At 39.4% G+C, this 17,034-nt stretch overlaps 1 protein-coding gene across 6 annotated transcripts in view; it reads right to left on the minus strand.

Annotated features, from left to right (window-relative positions):
* SORBS1 (sorbin and SH3 domain containing 1) overlaps nt 1–17,034 on the minus strand; it is a 167,375-nt gene that overhangs the window by 99,686 nt on the left and 50,655 nt on the right. The window contains exon 1 of one of the 6 annotated variants that reach the window (XM_050305550.1): nt 8,332–8,553. The exons of the other annotated variants lie outside the window; for them this stretch is intronic. The gene's annotated coding sequence lies outside the window, so the exon portion shown is untranslated. Of the gene's footprint in view, nt 1–8,331; nt 8,554–17,034 lie in introns of those variants that run through there. 6 annotated transcript variants of the gene reach the window in all.

Raw genomic sequence — 17,034 nt, forward strand, 5'->3', positions numbered from 1 at the left:
GTGTCAGTGCAGTTATATCCATGTACTGGGATTCTGCTGTTACTTTTTAGAGAATGAGGGAAGTGGAGTGATCTGTGTCCACAAGGTGCAGTTATTCCATAACTTACATTCACAGTATGCACACATTTCTGTCACAGTGTACCAGTTAAATGTTCTCGTGGACCTGACTTCTTGTAGAAGCTAATCCTCTCTTGCTTTGTTATCAGAAAATTGTCATGTAGTAACAAAGAAAGAGGAATGCTGCATGTACTTTGTGAAGAGATGGGTGACTAAATGTTTGAATGTGGTTTAGATTACATATCTGAGAGTGAGTTATCTCAGTTGTACAGAATGAGATCTTCCAGAGAAGACTGATTCACCGAGATCTCTAGTACATGTGTTTCCTAGAAAGAGACAGAATTCTGCAATGCAAAGAACTTCTACTCCAGTTACTTCTGTGAACCAAATTTGGATGTATTCCGGCCTGTTTTGTTCTACTTTTATTTGTATAATTCATGGGAAAGCATTCAGGAAGCCTAACCCCAGACAAGCAAAGGACAAATTCTAACTTACAGCTTTCAGTCAAAAGTCCTCACATAGATGATTCAACAGATTTGATACTGGTAACTAAGTAGTATCTGCAGTTAACTAGCTTGCAATGTTTGAGATGTTTCCTATGATAGCTTTACAGAAACAAACAGCTGACATTTTATCTTCATGCATAACTAAATTGCATCACAAACCATAGACCTCTCTATCAGCAGAAAACCAGCAGTGGCTCAAACCACATCTGGAAGTTTCAACTGCATTCTGTGTTCAACAAAACACTGTAGGAGCTCTTCTGAAACAGAAGATGAAAGTGAGTTTCGGCTCCTATGAAATCTTATCATTCCACTGTATCGCATAGAGAACTATTCTAGGGGTTCACTCCAGAGGTAGGTCTGCCACCCCACAGGCTGGAGACAAGGCATCTCCTCAGGGGCTTACAGCTTTTTCCACTCTCCATTTGTCATTCAGAACTCTGCGCTTTCCTAGCCCCAGGGTTCCTCCTTAGCTCAGACTGAGTAGGATGTACTTCACACTTTGCTGAAGTAAATCACACAAACGCTTTGCATATTTGGCAAGCGATACCCTTCCCCAATCACTTCTATAACTAGATGCCAAGTCACGCTGTTTTACTAACTCAACTGCTAGAAGTTAGAACAGCACTTTCCATAAAGCCCTCATTGCTCCAAGATCTTAGTTGAGAGGTTTTGTCTTTTATTCTGAGGGGACGACTTAGAGTCAGTTGCCTCACCATGAGGCCCTTCAGGGGACATCAGCACCCTCGAAGCAGTATTTTGTCACACCCCCCACTCCAAGTGTAAACCATTCCTCATTCTTGGCTCCTGCACACAAAAAAACAAAGGATGCCTTCTGTGGGTCAGAGGTAGCCATGTCTTGCAGCAAGTTGGCTTCCACCAGCATTCGTCAGGAAGCAGAAGGCAAAAGCCAGTACTGTTGTTTACAGTCAAAAGTTAATGCTGTTGTTTACTGATGACAATATAATACATCTTGTAATACACGTGGTAATTGCCCAGAGTAGCAGAGTGGCAGTATTTGACTAGAAATTGTTTGTGACAGGTGACAACGCTGTTGGCAATTAGTCGGGATTTCCATGCAAATTGCCAGCGGCAGGCAGCCTATTACCAGATATAGACCTGTGAGGAGAATCACTGTGAAAACAGACTGAGTGCACTGTTACCTTCAGGGCCGGCTGCCAGTTCCAAATGTCAGGACTGTGCTACTGCAGGTCTCAGAATCCTGTCCACTGTGGGAGCCACTTGACATCTTAATAGGCTTGCCAAAACAAGGAAAGTTAGCTATTCAAACCCCTGTCTCTCTCTTGCATCAACAAGTCACTTGTATTTTAAACACTGCTAACAGCACTTACTGACGATGCAGAAGGGTGATCAACACTCAGGAAAGCAGCCTTGCTTCTGTCAGTGCCAGCATGATAAGTAAGGTGAAGAGGAAACAGAATGAAAATATTTAAGCCTTATTTAGTCTCAGCAAAACCTCGGGTAGTTCAACCTGATCTACTGCCAACCCGCTACATCTGGACTTGGTTTCTGATGAAAGCATCTACAGAAACAAATAAAGTGATATATTCCAGTCCTAACTAATGAGCAAAGCTTAGAAATAGTCTGTCATGACAAATGGAAACTATGCTGTTACAAATAGCAAGAAGTTGCCCAGATTGCAGTAAGAGAACTGCTATCAGAGCTGAAGTCCTGGAACTCTCTTCTGAAAGATAATTACAAGGGGAACAGCAATGCTGCATTTGAGTCACAACAAAATGATACACTTCTGTAACATATGTCATCTCAGCAACTTCATAGCAACTCTAAGCCGAGAAGTCCCTCTTGCTATGACTAAGCAAGACTTATCCCTGCTCTGTCAAGAGAGAAATTTGAAGCACCAGCAGGATGTTTTGTCTAAAGTCCCAAAGAAAGCCACAAGTGGCCTGACGAACTGAGTCTACAGTGCAGTCAGTTGTCAGTAGACTCCTGAAATGACAAAGAGCATCCTTAATAATACAGCAAGCCCTCTCCAGGCTCTGCTTCTCTAAATAAGCAAAGTGATTTGGGGTTTCATGTCTACAATAAAGATAATAGGAGTTAATTAATATGTTTATACAGTGAAGTGTTGACTCCCTTCAACAGACACACTCCACAAGAATGCCTAGAGAAGCACGTAAACAACATAATGAAGAAAGTGGATGACTGAAGAGAGTCACTCTCTACATAATAACTGCTCTGACAAAAGGATCTTGAAACCAGTCCAGGAGCGAACAGAAGTCATCTCCATATTATAGCTTCACTGGACTGTGTGAAACAAGTTATCTGCCCAGTGCCTCACGAAGAGGAACTCATCACACATGCATGAAGGTACCTTCCATACCAGGAAACAGCTTAGGTCACATCAGTGAAGCAGTACTACAGACAACAGAGTGAAATCCACCACTGGTACTAGACAGGGACACAGTATTTTACTCCTTCCTCCCACCCTCAACAAAATTCAAACACAACATTGGCCCTCTTGCTGGGATGATAAACTGAGTCTCCCAGCATTCTACATGTTTAGGAAAGCCCAGTACAGCTTGGATACCAGCAGGTACAGGTTTCAAAAAGCTACAAACAAAGGATTTATCCCTGTAACTATTTAACTCTGTGCTGTAACTTTAAGGATGTAGTCAGCAGCATTGCAGAAGGCTACTGAAGAGGCACACCACTTAGGCAACTGCCACTGGACTTCACTAAACAGATTTAACTTCACCTCTGGCTTCCTCCGGATACTTACATTCTTTGAAAATTCATAACAGTAAGGTTTTGCAACAATTATGTGTTCAGAGTAGAACTGTCGATTCCTAGTTAATAGCTTTGCATGTGCAAAACGGTAAAATCCCACTCAGCTCCAAGTAACCATTAAAGACATCATGCACCTGAAGCATTTGTAGCACAAAAATCTTGTATTTTTAGGTTCTCAGAAATTTTGGATCTTGCAGAGAGCTGTAGTTTTCATTATCTCTTCATGATCCAGTACTTTCTATTTCCCAACATGACCAGCCACCAAATGCTTTCCAGCAGTAAAAAAACTTAAACACAACAAACAAACAAACAAACAAATTGCCACAGTGTCTCTTGCAAATCAGCACATACACATACAGGAACTTTTAAAAACATAATCCTCATTCAAGGTGCCAATGATTCTAAACATGAACATTTCCAAGTGAATAAACATGAGAGATAAATAGTAATGGCAGGATCCACTTCACCTAACTGGAATTAGCAAAATGTCAAGCATCTAGACAGTTACCTCTGCAGTCAATGATGAGTGACAAGGGCTTTGAGAGGACAAGAAATCCTGTCCTACAACAAGCACATAAGCTGGAACAAATCACCACGTGGCAGTGCTTTTCTTTCTCTACTTGCTATGGAAAGAGCTTGGACATCTAGTTTTTGTACAGAGGTATGTGAGGTGCTTCCCTCAGGAAACACAGCAGTAACACCTCTGTCACAGCCTCAGCTGGCAATAGCCAAGATCAAGACATCTAGGTAGAGTTGGATCATAGCACACAAGCAGCAGTCCCCATTTGACAGGCTGCTCTCATTCCCTGCTACATGGAGATGCTTAATCCTTAAAAAAAAAAAAAAAAAAAAAAAGGAAAGGGAGCAACAGCCATGCAGATTTCTTCTCCCACCAGAACAGTACATACAGTATTTAAGTAGCATCAGCTTGTAACAGACTCAAATCTGTGAGTTTTAAAGTTGTGTTTTGGCAGAGAGATTGTTTGAAGCCAACCATACTGGGGCAAAAACCACAGCTGAAGGTGTCAATCCCAGGCTGGAAAAGTGGTTGTACTTAAAATATAGACCAGGCTATGCTGGAACATTTGGGATCTCATGGCATTATGATAACTAACCAAATGCCATATCATACAGTTCCTTGGTGAAAGCAGGATTGGAATGCTAAAACAGCAGTTTCATAACATGAAACTTTCACCTCCCCAAAGTTCCCGTGGGGGCTGTGTGGTTGAGCATTCAAATTAGACTAAAATCCTGGCATCCCTCTCTGCACTGACAGAGGTGAGGTCAGGGTCCATTTTCTAAAAGCTGTATTAGGGTCTACAGTCCTAAGATGAAAAAGTTTGCACCCTGGCTAAAAGCACAGTCCTAAGGATGGTGATTAGTCATTGTTGGTCTCTCTGAATACATCATCTTTGGAGTACTGGGGCATCTGGCCAGCTGTATCAATTGTAATACAGTGTAGCCAATAAAGTATAATGCATTTAAACATAAGCTGCTTAATATACACTGCACTGGACACCAGAGATGGTGAGGACTTCTCTCATCAGACGGCTACACAGTTATTGGAAAAGTGCTGATTTACTCATTTCCAACCTGCTTTACTGCTCCTGTGTTAACAAACCCCAGTTAGCCTTCTCTAATTGTAAAGTCAGGTTGCATTCCAGGAATAGTCAATATCAGCTGTATTTAATAATGTGTTCTGGCAGATCCTGTTGATAGATTCCAATGTTGACAGAGACAAAATTTACAACACCAAGGAAATACATATTAAGTCCATGAAAGATGTACACTATTGATCATGTAAATCCAGAGACAACACTATAGAATGAAAACTGAACAAGCTGTTTCCTGAAATAACATTTTAGACCATGAACATTTTTGCACCATACTCATCTATTTAAAGGGATGTCAAAAGCTCTGTGCTTCAAGGTAACCCCCCTCCCCCAATTTGCAGAGAATAACCATGCTGTATTCTTTATTTAGGATTTGATTTTGTAATTTCATACACAAACAGCCTTTTCTAAGCAAGTCCACTGACAGCGAGGCAGTCACTTACGTAGGCAGAGATTTTTCTCGCAGGGAAGGGTTTGTAGGCATCTGTTAGTATGTGTGTTCCAATTAAATTAATATTGTAGTCTCTTAATTTATCCAACAACCATTTCAGCTCATGTAGTGAGCACCCTTGAAATATATTTTTATTTTTACCTGTGTTAGTACTTTTAATACAAAGGGAGTGATATGACCCCAAGCTACAGTGTGACATTAATTTGAGCTCTAGAACGTCAACAGGAGAAGAAAAGGCAGTTTATCAGGGTAACAAAACACTCCATTATCAGTCTGCAAAATATACATGACATTTAGAAGACAGTGATCCTCATACCCTTTTGAACTTTTGCAAGGATCTGTTACAAAATGCCCTGAGCAACTGGTAGATTCTTGTAGCTTTGGAAGAGAAAGCAATTGGCTCCCATCAACAGTCTCGTGACCTACAGTGTGGTGAACACGGGACCAAACTCCCTCCTGCAACGACACAACCCTGAGCATCAGAAGTCCTCAACACACTCCAGGCTCTTAAATTCATGACCAACACATTGTCTCACTAAACTAAATTACTTGGATTTGGGGATGTTTCTCAGAGAGATATAAAATACAATAAAAAATTTTCACTGATCAGTAAGTTACTTCAAGTTAATTTTGCAAGTTGACACTTTAGGCAGCACTGGACATCTTCAAAGAGCAGACAAACATTAAATTAGCTTTGCTGCATTTCTATGAATTAGGTACATGATAGTAGGCTTATTTTTACATTGGGAAAACATGGAAGCTGAAGTTGAAATTACTAAAATGCTGCTGTGTTTTTTTAATCTTGCTTCCACAGAAGTCAATGGAAAAATTGTCAGCGCCAGATCTGCATTTCCATGGGGTCCCTTTATACTCCTTTGGTTGGGCAAAAAGCCAAGTTTTAAGTATCTTGACCTTGCCAGGCAGTGTAATGGAGTCTTAGTGGAAGTAAGAATTAGGCCTTCATCAGGTTGAATAGGGATGGATTTACATAACTGCTGTGTGCTTTGAAAATTCTACCCACAACTGGATGATTCGACCAAGATGACACAACAGGCTTATGGCAGAGGCAGTATGGCAACTCTGCCTGACATGGAGCACTAGACCAAATGAGTCCCTCTGAATATATTTCTAGCTTGGAAGAAGGCTCAGTCACACAGAAATCTTTAAATTATTTTAAAGGATATCTTAAAAATAGAAATGGTATACAACATTTGATCCAATAGTTCTGTTGATTATCCATTACCAAGGTGCTCAAAAAGTAAATGCTGTCTGTGATAAGCTACTTTAAAGGGAGAACAAGATAGATATGCACAGGGTTCCCACCACTAAAATATGGTGATATCAAACAAGTTATTTCAATAGCACGTGTAAAAGATGGACAAAGGTAGAAAGGCTAAAGAATTATTGTAGAAATAAGATTCAAAGGATCCCGGTTAAGAAGATGGGCCTGGATGGAGCATAGAGGCTACACACTGTACTCATTCTATATGGATACTTAATTCCTCTAGCTGTCAGCACAATTAAGGCTGAGGAATGCCCTGCATGTGAATATATATGTATGACTTCGGACTGAAATGCTGTCTCAAGAAAACCACCCAAGTTTGTTTAAAATTCTATCAGTTCAGTAGGTTGTTCCCTCCATCCTTCCACTCCACCCCCAACCAGCAGTTACACTTTAACCATGTATGGAAGAGATTTCAGAGGTCTGAGTCATTAAAACCTACAGAGAATAGAAGAACTTGGCAAATATAAAAGAAAAGCATTTTAAATGGCTCTAAGACAGCCTGCTCTCCCTTGCTACTGAGGATGTGATGCATGTGTTGCCATTTCGGTGTAGAAGCTGGTGATCTGAGATTTTGGACAAGTCCATAAACTTAATTACACACAAATGTGCCCCCTAAACTGTTCAAATACAAATTATCATGTCAAAAACTGCAGGAAACCTTTTGATCTTATTAAAAACGACAAACAACAACAAAACCCCCACATGCCAACATTTAAAGTAGTAGTCTTGTGTGTTATCTGCAGACAAGCTTCCTGCCAAGTATTCTTGTCCATGCCAAAACCTGTGCTTATTTTTGGATAGTTTCTTATTTACAATCCTTTCATGTGCACAAAAACGCCTTTTTTAAGAGTCGCTGGTCACATGAAAAGCTCTAACACATCTCCTCTCACAGCACATGATCTATTGGGGAGAATATTACAGCAGTCTTCCTCTTTTCTATAAGAAACAGACGTTTCAGGAAGAAAAAAAAAAATTCGACACAACACTGAGGAAAGATCCAGGATACAGGAAACATTGTGTAGAAGCTTACACAATGATAAGACATTACCCAGAAGCATGTGGAATTTACCATGGACAACATCCTGCTCCTGGTAATACTGTAAGATGCAAAGAAAGCTAATGGATATGTTTCCCCCACCCCTCCATATTTTAGAAAACATTTATCCACACATCTTCCAGATTTGCCTTTATGAAAAACAGATTTTCTGATGACGCTCACTTTCCAATTTTTAGGATGTTCCCATTCAGAGTGTTGCTAAGTAATCACAACTCAGCATGATATTTCCTCCCTCAAGATAATTCAGCAGACTCAGATTCTCACAGAGCACATTGAGAAACTGGAATTCAGGAAATCTGAGCTTTATTCCCAGCCTTCTGCGATCACTGCATTAGAGAACAGTGTCTCATTTTCTCAATTAAAAAACAGAACTAAACCCACCAGTCTCCTTTTCAAACATTTAAAAACTTGATTAATAATCAATAAAAGCTTTCTCTTTTATCACCATAAAAGTATTTAAGTTAAGTACTCAGTCCCTCCACCTGAAAACAATCAGATTTTGACATTTATTTTTCATACTCTCCTGGAATATTCCAGACAACATTTACACCAATTCAACCACAACATGATTATTTAAGAGCAGAGACTCCACTTACTGCTGCATCAATCCAGAATAACTGATTTCAAATGCAGTTAGTCCAGGTCCCAGTTCTATTGCTGTAAATCCAAGTTGTGCCCCTCATCATGGAATCTGATCCATGACAGTACTTGCAGCCATACAGATTCTAACCAGAAAGCGTGCCTTCATCTGTCCGATTACAAAATAATTTAGCAAGGGTAACAGAGAAATACAGATCCAAGTGATTCCCAGTGCCATTTGATTTCTGACAGCATCATTAGTGATTCCTTTACTTCTGTGAATCCCACCTTCTCTCCTACCCCCGCCATTCTGACTCACAACAGGAATAAATTGGGAAAAATGAGAATACTGCATATATTGAAAGAAAAATGGACCTATGCCTTTTAATTACTTCATGGATGACAGTTTTTCTATGCATAGTGTCCACATCAAAGTATATCATTACAGATAATTAGTACTCTATTCTTCATGAAATTAATTCATTTAAAATGTCACTCCCACATCAAGCAGAAAATCATACATTTAAATAATACTCTCTATAAATCTTTTACCATTTTACCCTCTGTCTCTTACTCATTAATGAGAACACAAATTTGCTGTTCACATATTTTTCTTTGACTTTTTTACCCCAACATCAGAATCAGCAGAGTTGAAAATTATTTTGTCACACAGAACATATTAGAACACTGAGTGAAGGTGAAAACTCTGAAGAAATATCTGGGAGCAAGCTGTAAAACAGGTTAGCAAAGATTTGAGTGCCAAAAGCTTCTCATTACCTGGAAAAACAACAAGATATAGAACAAAAAAAAAAGAAGATAAGCTTCAGAGTTTATTCTCCATAAAAATTAAGTGGGTCCTACAAGTCTTCGTTGCTCAGAACATACAACTGTGGAAATTCAGAAACTAATCAAGTCAGGGGCTGGATGGGGTTTCTTGTACAATAGGACACCCCTGAGTTATGTGCTCTTGGCCCTGGGGAACCTACCACATATACAGCCAACAGATTTTAATTGAATCTAAAAATAATTTAGAAAGTTACATTAACACATGGTCATGTGCTAAAGATTACTGTAGCTTGCCTAGCAGGAGACATCAACACATAAATCTCTGCTTCCCTCCTTTCAGATATTACCAGAAATTACAAGAAGAGACAAATCTCTCACTTCTATGGATTAACTGGAGTAAAGTGAAGAAAAACACACATGCTCTACGTGACAGATACAACTCATTTCTATTAAAGCTTTCAGTGGTTCTTGAATTCAGCATAAGACTTTTGTATGGATAAATATAGATGAAGCATTTACCTGAAATAATGTTTTCATATTTCAGTATTTTTATCACAGCATTACCTAAAGGTCCAGTTCAAATCCAATCCCTCATGTGCTAGGTGTGAATAGGACTATACTCCTTATCAGACTGTTTCAAGACAAAGCATTATTACATTCAGAGGTAGGCAAACTTAATGCAGACAGATAAAATAACATGCCTGAGATCATATGGAGTGCATGCCACAGAGTTAAATATTAAACTTGCTCCTCTTAGTGAGACCCAGTTCACTGTCCAAGCTCATTTTCATCTGAGGTTGGAAAAGTTGGGAGGGGAGGTTGGAAATTTGCTGTGCCCATTTATGCCTGCATCTAGTTATTACTCTCACTTGTTGGCTGTGGACAATAGGTGTGGAAGACAGTAAACTATCATATGCTGGTCATATAGAGAGGATATTTTGAATAAGGGAAGACAGTTCAGTCACCTCAAAGGAGTCTCAAGGGAAATCTCTGGTGTAGAACAGGCAGGAAGCTGTCTACAAGGTGCTTTAAAAGCTATTACCCATACTCTGGGTTCTGGCTCTTCCTTTAAATGACTGCCTCTGTTGAACTGTTTGCCTTAGGAAGTCGTGAAATAACAAACTTGGTCGTTTAATTTTCAAGAAAATATTCTAGAAAAGCTTAACAGAAAACTGAGGCATGGTGTTCAGTGCTGCTCAGCCTCCTGAGCTCAGACCATTAGCAGCCATCTCAAGCCACTGATGGGAGAAGAGGGAAGACACTTACGAGTGCTGGAGAAGGCCCTGCAGAGCAGGACTCCACTTAGGAGCAGCAGCAGGCAGCCTTTATTTGCAACAATATATCATGTAGCTCCAGCCTTTCAGAATGACCACAAATTACTAAACAATTTGATGAATACCTAAAGGAATCAAAGTTGAAGTCAATAATGAGAGAGACTGGAGTAGAATAAAACTGGAAAATGAGATTGAAGATCCTGCCCTGGTATCAACCACAGTGCTTGTCCTAAAGTCCAAGCATCTCCATACTCAGAGACTGAAACTTTTGAAATGAAACGAATTCTCCCATATTTATGCCAGCATAATTAATAAAGACCTAACTCTAGGTCTCATTGAAAGTGTTCTAAATGTGCTACTAATTATTGAGTCAAATCACCAAGTTTGAGACTAGTCCTAAATGGTTCCAGCTGCAGCTGAGAAATCTAGAATTAAACCCAAACTTTAAGTTTCAAAGGCTTAGTGTCAGCCCATTTCTGTTAAATTAAGGCAATAATTTAAGCCCAAAATTAATTAAGTTACTAAGTAGGCTTCAGGCTGAGCCCATCTTCCAGTTCCATCTTCCAATTCTCAACTTGAATTTGCAGTTATATGTATGGCATTTCTTTTACTTTTGTTTCAGTATGTTCATTTGGGGGAATTTAACAGGCAAGAGATGCCTATCTGAGAATGGAATCAATCAGGAATGCAGTTACAACAGAAAGAATTTCAGCAAACCATAAAAGAGAAAGACAGGAAAAAAGAAAAGCCTAGTACAAGAATAGTCCAGCAAAATGCAACTGTAGTGAGTTTGGGCTGTTTCCCAGTACTCCGGGGGGAATTCTGCTATTTGCTGAGTTTAGTGAATGTAATCTAGTGCAGAAGGAAAAACTGGGGGGGGGGGGCAGGGCAGAAAGTGCTGCTGCTTTCATCATTTTCTCAGTTCTATTTCGTATGAGAAATCATATAAAAGACAGAGAAATGACTGTATTACTGTGAAAGCACACAGAAACTTGCAAAGCAGATGTTCTCAGCACACATAAGAAGGACTGACTGGACATTGAATAAAACCATACAACCAGAATGAAAAAAAATAAAGTCACTCAGCAGGCAGAGATGAATCAAGAAACAGGGGACACAAAAAGCAGTGTGGAAATAACATCTGCAGTGGTAAGTCAGTCTCATTTTGTTATAAAGTAAAAGGGAGTCAATACTTTCCAGTACACTTTATAGGCAACACCATTTGAGTTACTTTCCTCCAAGAATCTCAATATGCAACTTTAGGGAAATTAAAAATCATTCAGAAGACATAAAAACAGTTAACAGGAAGTATAAAATTAAGTAATTCAAACAGAATCTACCTCCAAAACCAGCAGATACTCCACGAGTTATTTGTAGCAGAAAATTTAGAAGAGATTGGAAAGGTCTTAAACCTCCTGAGGTTTTAAATACTTACTTCTTGCAGCCAAAATCACATCAGTGGAATATCCAGGAAAATTTTAAAAAGATTGCATTAAGGAGCATAACTAGTTGAGAACATGATGTAGCCTTTCCTCTGGACTGTCCAGCCATAGGCATTTACTCATTCAACAGAAGCACAGAGCATGATACTGTAGTGCAGCCTCTTACATAGGGATGCCAAAGAGGGGAAAGGGAGGGAAAAGCCCTTCCCCAAAGACTTTAGTTCAGCCCACTCATTAAAATACAGAGTGGAAACAGCTGCCGCAGAAAGGAGGAGGATGTCCAGGCTATTTTTTAACTTTCTTAGGTGTAAAATCGTTTCATTCTGGAAAATGAGTAAGAAAAATAATTTTTCTTTTGAATTTCACTCTTCCTCTGCATTGCTCTTAAGGAAAGTGGCACTAACTCAACTTAGCAGTAAGTATAGCACAGTGGATAGTCCCACTCCATTTTCGAAATCATTACATCTCATTAGGGGAAAACAGATCTCTCACAGACACTCCCTCTCCCCCCCTGCAAGGACTAATACAAACACACATGTGCTTTATAGTGCTTAAGTCTTCACAAAATGTAATATTCAATTCATCTCCAGCGACTTCCCACCAGTAAGTCCCAAGCAAACAACAAATACAAGCTCACAGATAGCAGCATTTAGAATTGACAGCATGCCTCTTACAGATTAGCACCTCAACGTTAAAACTAGTTAAGGAACAGAGGAAGGTGATAAGAACAATGAAAGCTCCCCAACTATTTGACGTGGAGACACTGAATAAACAAGGATCCTTCAGTCTAAGAGAGCATGCTATTAAATCAGTGAAATGCACCAAAAATACTGATCTGGGAATGGTGGCTGGTAACACAAGAACTAAGGGCCACCAAAAGAAATCTTCAGGCAGAAGTTTTAAAACAAACAAAAGGAAGCTATTTTTTACATAATGCATAATTGAATTGCAGAGCTCTTTGCCCAGGATCTTGTGGAGGTCCGTTCTCAACAAATGAAACTCAAAACCAGTGAAAGAACAAACCTAAGCTAAAACTCTTGACTTGGGAAATTATCAACCACAAGCTACTAGAAGGTATGGATATCTCATGTGAGGTCACAATTTAAATTTGCCATCTAGATTAATCCTTCCCCTGAACGGGTGACACCGACCACTGCCAGAGCAGCAGACTGCATTAGAAGGATCTCTGAGCCACAACTGTGCCCATTCCCATACTCATATTTGTCTAGCTTTCACAACACTCCTTAATGAGAAACTATCTGTATTATTAGATCCATTTCACAGATAGGGAATTAACTATTTACATCAGGGCCCAAAGCAGCACAACTCTTTGGAAATTTTGACTGGTAACCACAATTCAACAGTTAAGTGCTATTTCTAAATGTCATCCTGAAGTGACTTTGTACTTCTAAAGGGCAGCAACTGAGGTGGCCTGCTTCTCAAACCTCTGCACTTGTGACTGTTCCTTGTTCACTCCAGTACAACAACTTTCAGGAGTAAAGTTACTAATGCATGCTGATAGTGAAATCCAACTGTAGCAAAAGCTATTTTAAATATATATGTGCTTTTTAGATATTATAAAATAGCATTTTCCGTGTAAAGCAAGTTGGCTGTTCTTAGAGCAGCAATTAGCAAATAGTTTGTGCAATCAAGGTTGTTGTTCTGAGTGGTTAGTTTTTTTTTTTGTGGTTTTTTTTTTTTTTTTAATAAGAGACATACTTTAAAAATACCCTTGTAGTGGCCAATCATTCATTGTGTGGTAAAAGGTGTAACCTCCCACTGACCTTGCTGATTCAACAGCTGGTCTTAATTAATACTGAGAAACAAGATAATTCTATGCAAAATAAGCGAACTGAGTTGAGATCCTTTTCATATAAGGTCTGAGAAAAGCAGACAGAAACTCTGCTTCCTTTCTCTGCTCCTAATTTTAAACAGGGCTTCATAGCTGTTTGTCTGTCTCTGTGTGTTTAATGTTTCCTGGAGGCCTGCAAAGGCATGCAAAATATTTTAGTTCAGGGCCTCTATACGGTTGTAATAGGAAATAGATGTCTCCCTTAAAGAGACGGGTTAGTATAGAAACAGATTATCTGAATGACAGCAGAGTCTTAAGTGTTTATTTCAAAGGGAAGGAAAGGACAGATAAATATTTACTGCTTTCCATCCACATTGTAAAATACAGATGCTGCCTATTTTTGGTTACTTCTTGTCTAAGTGATCCAGGTTAAGGTTTGATACTGTTCTCTTTGTCAGCATTTGTCTTCATATTAAAAAGAAAGCTCTGATGCCATCGTTGCCAGATAGTTCCTTCAAACTGCAGAAGAGCCTCACAAAGAGAAAGCTGGTTTCTAAATCCTGGGCTGGTGAAGACTTCATGCTTGTACAAGATGTGTGGTCACCAGAAAGAAACAAATCACAGACTTTTATATCTGCTTGAGAAAATGAATATTTCCTGTGTAAGGCTGCACACTATGCTGAATCAGCCTTTTGGAAAAACTCTGATTGTTTTAGTGTTAACAGGTTGAAAAATGGTGGAGACGCAAATGTAAGGAAGGGTTTGCTTTTATTCCTATCCCCTCTCTTGCTTCACACAACCTGAAGAATAAGTATCATCCCCTCCCCAGCAGGGTAGAGGATGACAGACCAAGAACAGGCATTCTTTCTTCCTGCACAGGCCCTAGTCAATAATCTTCAGGTCCTGATATTTGATCCATTTGTGGCAGCAAACTTTGGTTCCAAGTTTCCTATTTCCTGACAAGTCCATCCTTTCTCCCTTTCACTTTATAATGTATCTACTTCTAAAGAACCAGTAAAACTAAAATTAACTTGGGACAATTTACCTTTCCTACATGCAGTCTTACCTTCTCTACTTCAAGACCTGATTAAAACGGATGAGATCTCTCTTCCCCACCCCTTCTTTCCCTTTTTAATTAAAAGTTGCATGGTAAATCAAGAGGAATCAAGATTGGCTTACAGCAAATCTCATTATCTTCCTTTAGTTGCAACTACACCTGTTATGTAAGAAGACATTAAGGAAATGGCTGATGGAGTAAGTGCAGTAGGTGCAGCTCAGTGGAGTGCTGGTTAATGAAACAACAGCCAAGGAGCAACCATATACTCTGTTTGGTAGATGAACGAAAGCTCAATACACTGATGGGACATATTCTGGGATTCTTCTGTGTCCACAGGCATTCCTCTTCATAAAGTCACTTCATAAAAATCCCCTGAAATTAGCAGACTTCTGACAATTCAATAGCTGGATAGCAAGTCCCTTAGGTGTTACGGAGGAAAATGGTCATTCAATAAGTGCTGTTCTGCTCTGAACAAGTACCTTAGCACAAAGCCTTCAAACACAAGTGTTTTTACAGATAAGGAAAGTTGCTATAGCGTTTGAAGGTGCAAATGGATTGCCTTCAGCATGCCCAGTTGATGAGAGTTACACCTGCATTATGAGCTGAAACTGCTTAACAAATTATTGCAGCAACTGCAATCCAACAAGAATATTTTCAGTGCAGTTCCTCTGAGTTTTCACCTTGTCTCATTTACAAAATATATTCTTCTTTTAAAGTAATAAATCAGGTTTGGGATCAGTGAGTTTCTCCTAATTCTGTTTCCTCCTTATCCTCTTTTCCATTGGGTGGAGCAAAGAGATGAAAAGGAAAGGAGAGCAAAGCTATTTAGATTAAGGAAGAAGAAACAGAAAGGAGAACAATTTTTCAAGGAAAGGAAGGGATTTCGAAGCTGAAAAGTGAAAACTTTCTGTCCTGTTCTGAAAACAATGCATTTATTCCTGACCTTAAAACTGAAGATATTCTTTCACCACATTTTGTTATCAAGTTTGCATTGCCAATTGTCTCCCTCTGGAAACATTCACAATTATCTCAAATTAAATACTGAGAGGGAGAGGTGAGTTGTAATATAAATGGACTGAATGGCCAAATGCATCAAAACAACAACCTTTTGGCTTTTGTTTCTGGAATGGCATGCACTGTAATACTAGTGATGCTATTGTCTCTGGAAAATTCACAGTGATTTTATGACTACCTATTTATATAATTAATAATTATGAAGATACACAAGATTATTAACTTTGGCTTTAGACCAATGTTTCTATGACATAATCAGGGGGTTCCCAGGAATCTTCCCAATTTCTGCCACATTTGACTTTTTCAGGCCAAAGTCTACATTGAAAAACAGCTTTGTGCTTCCACAAAGACAAAGATCACAGAAAAGCTCCCAGCGGACAACATCTAACCTGACTGCAAAAAACCCCATAAGGTAGTAAAGGGCTACAGCTCCTTAACTAGCATGTGCAGCCAAATCAGTGGGCCTCAGAAATCAGACATAACACTAGACTACAAGTGCAGTTCCTTTGGATAAGCTCTCAATTCCCACTTTCAGCCTAACAACCATTAGTAAGTTCCTCAGCAGTGCTACCTTTTAAAAAAATAAGCACTTTTTAGCAAGCTTCAGTGCTCAGCATTTTTAATTTTTCAGTGCTTAAACTGAAGTCCTGTGGGATATTTCAATACCCACTCTGAGCACAGAAGGTTCACATTTCTCAGAATCCATTAAAAAAAAATGCACACGCTTTATGGAACCAAACTGAGATTGACTCAACTTGGAAAGCTGGAAGGCTGAGGAATTGTGATCAAGCATCTTAGATGCTGAGCAGAACCTCAACAGTCTCAGTCTGTTCTTTGGATTGTGAAGCCTCTCCCTTCCAGCTCCCTTCCCCACCCACCCTGAAAGCACTCCGCTTTGGGAGTGGCTTTTCTCACCAGGGAAGCGAAACTTTCTTTTAATGTGGTTCACAGAAAGTTTAGTTGGTTTTCTTCCTCCAGCCCAGCTAGGCTGGAAGAAAACATTAGTCCCAACCAAAATCCAGTATAATAACTCTGCCCATCTGTGGACAGTTCTTTTCAATTTGTAAGGAAGCAATCCCACAACTGCAATTTCTTCTGGCTGATTATGGGAATGGTGGTGCAGCACGACCACAGGAAGAGCTGTACTGGGATTGTTTGAGCACAGTTGTCGTAGAGCACTTTGAGATGCTTTCGTCCAAAAAAAGGCTTTATGGAAACGGGGATTAGATCAATTCTAGTCTCTAAGTCAACTGCAGTCTCTAAGTATAGGGGGAACTACCGACAAACTCAAAGGGTAATAAAGGCAACTAAATGCATAGGATGAATTTTATGTAACTTGTTTTTAATGATACACC

The sequence above is a fragment of the Myiozetetes cayanensis genome, unplaced genomic scaffold, assembly GCF_022539395.1.
Source record: "Myiozetetes cayanensis isolate MyiCay16 unplaced genomic scaffold, myiCay2020 scf10, whole genome shotgun sequence".
In the NCBI taxonomy this organism is placed as follows: domain Eukaryota; kingdom Metazoa; phylum Chordata; class Aves; order Passeriformes; family Tyrannidae; genus Myiozetetes; species Myiozetetes cayanensis.